The following is a 10,886-nucleotide window of genomic DNA, read 5'->3' on the forward strand; positions in this document are numbered from 1 at the left end:
TACCCAGGATAATAACTGTCTTGGTCATGATACTTCCTTCCTTTTGTAAAGCACTGAGATCTACAGATGGAAAGTGCTACATAAGACCTGAAGAAAAGCACTGTATAAGAGCTAGATATTATTATGTTAATAGAAAACAGCATCAGATTAGCGATGTCAACATACTAGTTAATGCACTGGAGTTAAAGCTCTCTTTTCCTTTTGCTGCATGGGAGTTAGAAACCATAAATTTAGGGAACAAGAGACTTAAATACCATCCCTTATGACTGCTCTCAAAACAAGGTCCATTACATGGAGCTGAATATCCCATCAGATCAGTTCTTTACCACAAGCTTTTCATGTATATCTTCTGTATGTTACCTGCTTGATATTTTTTCCTTCGGTTAGTGTTTTGTCAAATTTGTGTGACCAAGTTAGAGATTCTAATCCTATCCTAAATATGTTTGCATTTAAAAAACAAAACAAAAAAACCACCACTAATCTATTTCTGAACTTCCTTTCCAAAACAATGACTGAGGAGACAGCATAAAGGTCTAAGTATTAGACTTGACTCCCTGGCTCCACAGGATTCAAATCCAAAATGGTCAGTCATGTCAGCTCCTCATCCCTGGGAAATTCATGAAGCAAATACTGTGCAGTTTGTGTAGGACAATGGTCTTATCTGATGTGCATGCACATTCATGATCCTAGGTCCTTTTGTAAGAGGAGCTTGCCCTGCTTTTGGTCAAGACATACTTTCCCTCAATGTTATATGCCAGCTGTTTGCAGCCATCTGCCCCAAAACGGGCTGTATTTCAACAATATGTATTTAGTTAGTAAAGTCCTTGGGGACCCCTAAAATAGAAGGTGCTATATAAATGTAAGTTATTTTGTAAAAATTCAAATGAGCACAGGAATTGCAATGACAACAGAACTCTCCTTTATTTGTGCTGTAAAGTGAAGTAAAGTTAGAAGGCAGCATGTTATATAAAGATAAGCCTTTTCTACACCTGAAATTCCTTAACATGGTCACTAAAATGTTCCACTGGATATAAAGACAGTTATTAAAATGTATAAGTACAGAACAAGATGACTCTAATCTAAATCTTTAACCTGAAAGTAACGTTATATTTTTCATCTTCTCAGACTCTTATGTCTAACTTTTAATAGAGAAGTGCCTCACATCTAGTTTTACTGGCATCTACTATAAACCAGAAAATTAGAAAATGAAGCAATTTACCCCGCTTCTTGTGGGAAAATATGAACAGGCAGAAAACATCTGCAGTTATGAGATTCTTTATACTTCCCTAACAAGTTCAGTTTCTTGCTTTCCTCCTTCAACTTCTTTCCTGCCTCACCTTTCCTGCAAATGAACAAGAAACAAAGCACATAAAAGCTAGGTGAGCAGATAAGGGGAAAGAGCAATACTGCAGACAGTGAAGTCACTAGGATTTTCCATTTACTCAAGATCATATTGCCTTACACACACAAGTACAACTCCCCCTTTGAAGACAGTGGGAATTATTTATATGAATAATGATTATTAATAATTATTTGTATTATCATAGCACCTAGGAGCCCTAGTCATGGACCATGACCCCATTGTGCTAGGCGCTGTGTGAGAGCAGAATAAAAAACAGACAGTCACTGCCCCAAAGAGACAACAGATGAATACTACAAGGAAACAGAGACAATATTGGTCAGTATGATAGGTAATGGTCTCAAAACACTAGTGGCCTAAGCGTTGTCAAGTTTTTTGTAGGCATCATGGCAAAGAAGAGTTTAATGAGGGGTTTGAAGGAGAAAAATTAATAGACTTAGCAGATGTTTGTAGGGCATTCCTCCCACACAAGGGACAGCAGAGAAAAACATGAAGATGCTTGTTTGAAAATTTAACAAATGGGCAATGGGGGCTGGCATCGTGGACAGTAGGAGGCAGGAGTCAACTTCTTAATACTGGATGAAAGAGGATAGGTAGGCTGTGAAGGGCCTAGAAAGTGCAGTCAAGTAGTTTATGTTTGGTGCAATAGATAAGAGGGAATCAGTGGAGGGATGCAAAAAGAGAGATGATGTGATCAGAGTGACAGGATGGAAAATGATCTTTGCAGAAGCATTCTGAATGGATGTGAGTGAGACAGGATTGCATTTGTCAAGGCCAGGGAAAAAAGTAGGTAGAGGTAATTGAGACACACAATGATGAGAGCCCAGACAAGAGTTTTAGTTGCATGGATGGACAAGAAAAGGCCCTATCTTCGAGATGTTATAAAGAAAGAATCTGCAAGACTTGGACATTGACTGGGACTTCTCTCTAGGTCCTCACACCCAGGCTACGGTGACACCCAGGTAACAGGCAGAATGGTGATGTTGTCCAGGAAGTGCTGGGGGGGAGGCGGGGGAGGAGAAGGAGCTATTAAGAGCTCTGCTTTAGCCACATTGAGCTTGAGCTAACAGCTACACATCCACAAGGAGATGTAGAGAGAGAGACTGAGACTTTAGCTTGGATAGAAGCTGACAAGTCTGGAGCAAGCAGGTAGACCTGTGAGTACCCTGCATGGAAATGCTAATTTAGTTTGTTTGTGGATGAGGGTAACAAAAAAACAAGGTGTAGAGCAGTGTTTCTTAACCTGGGGGTTTAGAGGGGTCGCAAGTGCAGAGCTGGTATTGGGGGTGGCAAGAAAGGCAATTGCCTGGAGCCACAGGGGCGCCATGAAACTAAGTTACATGCCTCAGCCCCGTAGGGGTGGGACTCAGGCTTCAAGGATACAGTAGTTTGGAAAGGTTAAGAACCACTGGTGTAGAGGAAGAAGAGATGGGAATCAAGGACAGAGCTATGTGGAAACCCCAGAGAAAGCTGGAGTGGAGGATGAGGAGGAATCCCCCAAAGGACATCATGAAGGAGCAATCAGAGTGGCCCTTCGAATTCTTTACACACAGAAAACTAGATCTTCAGTCATTTAGGTTTAACTGCATTATGCAAGAGGCAATTACTGAGGTTGGGAGGATCAAACTTTCTAAGGACAACAATGAAGAAAATCTGGAAAGCAGCAGTGGTTTATTTATGAAGGGGGGAGAAAGTTTTTATAAAGACTTCAGTGCTTATGTACCCTTTCCTCAACTCTTCCTATATTCTCATTTTTATTCCCTGTTTTCTCTTATTGTAAATCTATATAAAGACTCTTGCTAGCTAGAAGCTGACAATCTGATGAAGGTCTGTTTTAGGCAGGTTTGACTAATGGTCTAGTTTGACCATGCAGAAGAATGTAGCGCTCAATATTCTTTAAGCCCCCACAAAAATGCAGAAACTGCGAAGCAATAACTTTAGTATACTGAAACATTTTTCTCATTAGAAGCATAAAGCTGGAGCATCACAGCCCCAAAACAGTCGTATCATACCTATAGTTGATAGCACAACATCATGTCATCAGTTTAATGAAATCAGATCTGCATCCCCTCCAATTCCCTCCACCCTTTCTTAACGTCTGGCAAAGAACTAACATAGCCAGGCATGTGTCTGAATGTAGGCTCCACTCATAAGGCAAGAGGCAGAGAAGGGAGGCTGGGAAATTAAATGCAGCAGCTCCCCCACCAGGATCATTGGCCTAGTGCTTTCTGTTTTGTCTGATGTATGTGAAAGCTTGCATGACTAGGCATTCCACTCAGTGCTGCAGGGTCCCAGATATGTGAACAGAACGGTGAGCCACTTGTAGGGTCCTGCAGCTGCAGAATCACAAGATAGGATTGTTGGAGCTTTAACAGTAACAGGTTATGAAGAACCTGGAACATTCAAATATCTCCGCTCCTGAAATTGTGACACAGTAATTATGATTTCCTGACTTACTTTTTAACTGTTTGTAAATCCTGATAATCCAAAACAGAACAAAATATGTATTTCTGTAATGTAAGTGAATGTAGATCAGTGACAGGGCCAACATTTCAAAGCAGCTGGAAGTCCTCATGCAAAAACGTACACACAATTATGCCTACAAATGTAGGTATACAATTACTTTATTTGCATGTGCAAATTGCTCTAAGTACCAAACAAGGAGTCTGCATACATTGTTGTAGGAAAGGAAGTGTGTACATGCATTTTTGTCTGCAGACTTCAGATCTTTTTAGAAGTGTAACACTTAAACAGTCATTGTAAATGTTTTTTTAAATAAGTTTTTCAAAGTCCACTTAGAATGACTAGGAAATTATTCTAAATTCCCATTTATGAAAGATACAGCTCAACTGCATCTTTCTTTCCCTCAAGAGAAGTGAGTGCTACAAACATTGCTTGTAGCCCAGTCAGCACACAGTTGCGGCCCATGTGACATCCTCAGGGAAATACAGACAGTATATAGTGTGGATGCAACCCACATAACACAGAGAGTTGCACATGTGACCCACAATGGTAAATAGGTTAAGACTCGCTGGTTTATACCATTACAGCTTATTTTCATATGGGAAGGAGAATAAGCTATACTGGTACATAATGTAACTAGCATATCTCATGTCAACATACTTACATCTACGCAGTGCGGCGTCTTCATGACACGTCAATGGGAGAGCGTCTCCATCGACACTGCCTTCCGCCTTTCAGGGAGGCAGACTAATTGAGTCAGCCGAAGAGCACTCTCCCATCGACTGAGTGGGTCTATACAGATCTGCTCAATCAATGCCGCTGCACTGACTCCTGCCACCGCATGCCCTAAGTTTAACTGAGTCCACACTAGGGCTTATACCAATGTAATGATTTTGGTAAAAATGTACACCTGTATCTGAAATGTTTATACCAGTATAACTTTAAAGTTTAGACTAGACCTGACTGCTAATGAGGTGCAAAATGCTACAATTCAAATGGGGAAACAACTTGCACTCACTTTGCACTGGTATAAATGATGACTCACAGCAAAGAGCAATGATGAACAAGACACTAGTCCGATCATAAGAGGCAATATACCCTGTCTTTTTATTTTGTTTCTAAAGTTACAATGCACAAATACAACATTCATTTTTTAAAAGAAAGAACTTTTGCTAGACTATACTGAGAGAAATTGAACATAAGCAATATCTCCTGTGACAAGTTATCAGAGCTGCAAATCACTCTCTATGCAAGAAATAAAAATCCTGAATCCTGACTGAACTGGGAGAGGTTCTACTTTTACAGTATGTCAGGTAAGAAACTCTAAAAACTTTAGGCTGGGAATGTGCAAGAGTCCAGTCTGTGGACCTGTGATTTCCAGGACAGCAGAGCTGGGAGAATCAGATAGGAACCTTACCGCATCTCCCTCACATATTTCCAGTGACTTGCACAAAACAATGTTATATTCTCAGAGAAAATTGGAGCCTTGGCTGCATTTACAGCTGCTGCTGTTGGACAAGAGACACGGAACGTAAAGTGGGAGGGCTATGGGTGGAAATCTTAGCTTTCAGACCAGCTTGTCATTGCCCCAGGGTGGGAAGAATCCTCTTCATATACCCTTATTCAAGAAAAACCCATGTCTGGATAGATCAGTGAATTGTCAACATTGACAGAGCCTTTCAATGCTAAGTAAAAAATTTGGCCAAGATTTGTACTTAAGGAGAAGTTGCCATGTGACAGCAGTTCTGTGAATTACGTTTATCATGTTTCCAGTGGACAGCTATCTGCATCACTGAAAATTAACCTCATAATGACCATCATTGCTGGCAAGTTCTGCACACAGTCTAAAAATCAAACAGGAATGGGAACTGAACTTGCCTCTCTCTCTCTCTCTCTCTACAGTGGTCTTAAACAGAACACAGTTGAGGAACATTATCAAGCTGCATGAAGAAAAACGTTCTCATTGCTTATGATCTATCTGTTTTGTGGTTAGGGGACTTTGGTTTCCAGTGTTGCCAGCTGGCACCTCGTAGAAGAGAGGTATGCACTTTTTTAAAGTTTAATCTTTAGCAAACAAGAAAGGGTTCATAATGTTAGAGCTACTGATGCATCCTTTCTGTATGATTTTTCTGTTTTTCTACCCTCATTCTTAACTACTACTAGAAACTTTTCCATGAAAATATCTTTAAGAGTTTATCTCCTCTTGCTTATTCCTCACCTAAGGTCACAATTCTCTGCATATGACATTCATCACCTTCACAGCAACTGGCTGTGAAGTGTTTCATTTAATGGGCTGTTGTACTCCCCTCTCCTCCTCTCTGTCCTTGGCCACCTCCTCTTCTACAAGCATAGCTTTGAGTATCTCCTTATGCAAGTGACACTCAAATCTACCCCTCTATCCCATCTTCCTCTTCGGTAGCACTTCCACCTATCTTTTTGATATCTCTTCATCCATATACAGCACATCAGTGAAAACTCAATAGAGTCACCTCCTACTGTTCCTTCTCTTCCAACTCTTTATCATTATGGAAATCACCATCATCCTTGTAGTTACTCAGGACCATAAACTGCACAATATATGTTTGCCTCAACTCTCTTTCCAGACCCACACATTCAGGCCATATCTGAGGCCTGGTCTACACCTACCTGGCGATTAGACGGCAGTCAACGGGAGTTACACAAGCTACACAGAGTAGCTTTCATAACTCCCATTGACTGCTGTGCTTCCCTTCTGCACGGCATCTTCATTGCACTACGCCACTTCAGGAGGTGGTTTTACAGCGTCGACTTCTGGCTCTATTGAGCGGGTCTTTACTGACCGCTCAATCGATCCAGGAAGGTTGATCTGACAGCGGCGACTTTGCCGCCATCAGCGTAGACATAACTTCAATCTTGCTACTTCTTTCTACACAGCATCTCTAAGATTTGGTCTTTCCCCTCTCCCCGCATAGCTAGAATTCTATTCAAACTCTTATCATTTTGCAACTGAACTGCTATAAGCTGTTCCCTTGTGGTCCTGACTACTCCAACCTTGTTCCCCTCAGGTCCATTCAAAATTCTGCTGCTAAGTTCATCTTCCTGGCTCCTCAACCTGACATTAACCTCTCTTTTGCTCCCTCCCCTTGCTTCCCCACCACCTCCAAATTAAACACAAGCTTCTTTTCTGTACTTTTAAGGCCTTTCAGAACTTAGGGCTTGTCTACATTAAAAAGTACACCACTATAGTTAAAGCAATACAATCCCCTTAGTGTGGATGCAATTATACCAGTAAAAGGTTGCAAGAGGAACAGGGCGTACTCACGCTATTCCTGTATAGGAAGGGGCATGGGGGGAAAAAAGGGTACACTTTACCAGGGCCTGGAGGCCCTGAGGGGCCCAGCCCAGGCTGCAACCCCTATTACCATGAGGAAAAAAAATGAGGCTAAATTGTAGATCATGCCTGACGATATTTATAGAAACTTATTTCCCTGTATCTATGTATCTATTGTCCAGATCTTGTGAGATTTGCAAATCTCGGACATTTGTATCACAGGACGGGGCCCATGTTACAAGTTTGTACCGGGCCCAAAAAGGTTATGCTTGGGCCCTGAGAAGGGGATAAACTATACCAGTATAAATCACATTTATAACAGCATAACTACATCCACACTACAGCTTTTCAAATATAGATATTATGGTAAAGATGTCACACCCCTAATCAAAAGAGTTATACTGATAAAACTTTTACAGGTAGACCAGGCCTTAGTCCCACCGTACCTAGCTGATCTAACCACTTATTGCAAAATCTACCTCTGATTTTGCTCCAACATTCCCAGTCTTTAATGGGAAAAGCTGACTGGTTGGTGGAGAACACCTTTGTACTTTCTCCCATGCCACTCCTTAGGCATGAGAAGACTATGTTATAAGCCATAAAGCTACTACACTTCATCCTTAAGGCTCATCACTGCCATGATTCCTTCTAGGCAAAAGATGAGATATGACTCTCTTCCCCTTCTTTCCTTTTCTTACTCCCCTATTCTTCCAACTTTTTCCACACTCCTGCCATTCCTCGCCCTGCCTCTATCTCCAATTAAAGCTATTTTTAGGAAGTGTATCTAACAAAACTCTGCCAATTCTTCATCATATTCATTTACTTGCATGTTATATCCTTGTCCATATGCTTCAAGCCCTGCAAATTCGAGAATATTGGCTTTATATCCATAGATATCCACATCCATGGACCATTTTTGCGGTTGGATGCAGATCCAAATTTTATATGTAAAGCCCTGCAAATCTGTGGATATCCACTTTATATCTGCGGATCATTTTTGTGGATCATGGATCAGATGTAGATACAAATTTTATATCTGCACTGGGCTCTATTTATGCTTCATTTGCTCTGCGTCTTTTAGACTGTAAGCCCTCTAAGGCAAGGATTATTTCTTACCTAGATTTGTACAGTGTCTAGGACAACAGGGCCCCTATCTTGACTGGGGTCTCTGGGTGATACACTATTGTTCTTAGCACTAAATATTATGGTAACACAAAATGAAAACATAGATTAACTCTTAAAGATCCTGTATCCATGTAAATATCCCATGTAATAAAAGAAGAAACAAATCTTGCATACTATAGCAAAAGTTAAAGTTGTATAAGTGTATCCATTCTAGACCGGATTTCAATCACTTCAAAACTTTCTGAAAGTTTCAGTTTGGAAGCTGATATTGTCCAGGTTTGGTCTGTATGTGAACATATGCTTTTTTTAGTATATATAAATGTTTAAACAAACACCATTTAGTCTTGTGGTGTATGAAGTGAAAGAATAAAACACTTTCCCCAACATAAAAATTCTCTAATTTTTGAACAATTCCAGTGCCAAACCAGTACAGACAGGATAGAATGCTAAAGCAAGACGTAGACTAGCTCTCAGTTGGAAGTGCCTGTAATGCTGAAATTCTGCTTGTAATATCAGATCCACTACTGAATAGTATTGGAGACCACAGTCCACCTAAAGAGATAACACAAGACACCTTCCTTCTCCCTCATTCCCTTCTTCCCCACCACATTATCTTCATTAAAAGCAACTTGCAATGGCTGGATGGGGGAAAGGAGTAATCGACAATGCAGACAAGCTTCAGTCTTCATCACTGTTCCATGGCAGGTATGAAATGACCAGTACAATTAATGCTATAGTGTTGCATCAAATAGGAAGTATTGATAAAGTTTGCATATCATATTTCAGAGAGGGGGCAGGGGAAGAGCAAGTGTGCAGTTCATTAAAATTGTGCCAGATACTCCTTACCATGTTTATCTGGGGATGTTGAGCGCCCACCAATAAATATTTATTTACAAAAATTTTTTTTTAAAGAAATGTGTTCCTACTACACAAATTTTTAAAATCATAACCTGATACAATCGATCTCATTAAAACAGCACAGGTCTCAGAAAATATCTTTTATATTTCTAGATGTAAACAACAGCTTAACAGATATTTACCATACCATATCCATATACTCCAAAATAACCTAACCTTTTTTTAAAGTTCTGCAAGTGTTACAATTCTAAAAGATATCCATTTTCATAGAACACTTCTCCTCCTGCAGAAAGATACATTTTAATTGTTTACTATGTACTTATATAGCCCCCAACATAATAGCATCTGAACACCTGATTTTGATCTCATGCTGATGTAAATCAAAAGTAATACAATTGATATTCTGATCACACACCAGTTTTTACATTCACGTAATACTCTGGATAAGTGACTAGTTTGGTCATTAATCAGGGTTATTAACATTATTATTAAACATTCATATTGAGGTAGCAGTTAGGGGACAATAAGGGCAGAACCCATTGTGCTTCAGGGTATTCTAACAAAAGAAGGGTTCCACCCATTTTTCAGCCCGGGGCTTGAAAAACAGCCTATATTTTCCCTTTGGCTGCTTGAGTATAACAGAGTACCTACCTGTTTTGATGCTTAGATAGTCTTCATTAGTTAACACATGCCACTTTCACAGCCAGAGAGCCTCTAAGATTTATCTGTAACATGGGACAGCAAAAAAAAACAAAACACAACTTAAGTATAAGTAAATATTACACATTATTTTATTTTAGTACATCTATTTAACATAAGGCTTCATGAACAGCTGAAAATCACCAGCAAGCACAAAGAAGGTCACTCCCGGCCATGTACACTGGAACAAACTCTGAAACCAATCCCATGAGGTGCTGAGTGCCCTCGACTCCCACTAGCTTCAGTGGGGGGGAGGAGGACATGCTGCACCTTTCAAGCTAAGGACCAACGCTTGCTCCCCTTTTGCACCAGAGACATTAAACTTGCAATGCACCCAATGGGAGGGACGCTGACAGCCCGACGGATGCCAGCACTGCCCCCCTCGCCAGCCTCCTGCAGCCAGCTGATGGGAACTCGGGCACCCGAGAACCCCAGAGATAAAAAAGCATTTCCGAAAGCAACCAGGGAAACGTGATGCTGCACCACGCAGAGGGCCCGAGGTCCGGCCTCGCCCCTGGGGCAATCCCCGCCCTCCCCGCCAAGGGAGCCGGCTAGCAGCGTTGCCCTAAGGGCCCGCGAGGTGCCGGGCAGCAGCGAGGCAGCCCCCGCGAATCCGATCCGCCGCCGCCGCCGCCGCGCGCACCCGGCCGCCGCCACCCGCGCAGAGCGAGCTGCGCACTACCACCGCGCGACCGGTACCTCTCTGTACAGCGCCGATCACCGCGGGCCCTAGCCCCGAAAGGGGCGGAGCGGCTCCCTCCAGCTGGAGGCTCCCAATGAAGCGCTATGGGGGGGGAGGGAGGGAGAGGAGGAGGATGGAGCCCAGGTACCGCCGGGCCCACTAACGCCCCACGCTGCAGGCTCAGGCAGAGCACACTCCCCCCGCCGCCGCCCCCCTCGCCTCGCACTTACCGCTCCGCGCTTAACGGGCGGCCTCGCGCTCTGGCTAGCTGCTCCGGACCGGAAGTGGGGGAGGGGCGGACAATCTGCTCCGCTGCCTGCACGACCTGGATGTTGATGTGCGCTCGGGGCCCGCCCCGGAAGTGACGCGTGGCTCCCCGCCCCGGACGC

General features: G+C 42.4%; 1 protein-coding gene across 1 annotated transcript in view; it reads right to left on the bottom strand.

Moving 5' to 3' along the window:
* Window positions 1-10,801, bottom strand: part of ASB3 (ankyrin repeat and SOCS box containing 3) — a 115,519-nt gene extending 104,718 nt beyond the window's left edge. Inside the window, exons 1-2 of the mRNA XM_067565136.1 lie at window positions 10,728-10,801; window positions 9,768-9,841 (exon numbers count right to left, since the gene is read on the bottom strand). The gene's annotated coding sequence lies outside the window, so the exon portion shown is untranslated. The remainder of the gene's footprint in view (window positions 1-9,767; window positions 9,842-10,727) is intronic.
* Between the last annotated feature and the right edge of the window lie 85 nt (window positions 10,802-10,886).

Source organism: Emydura macquarii, unplaced genomic scaffold (genome assembly GCF_026122565.2).
Source record: "Emydura macquarii macquarii isolate MOO-44397 ecotype Brisbane River unplaced genomic scaffold, CSIRO-AGI_Emac_v2 contig_2676, whole genome shotgun sequence".
Taxonomy (NCBI): Eukaryota; Metazoa; Chordata; order Testudines; family Chelidae; genus Emydura; species Emydura macquarii.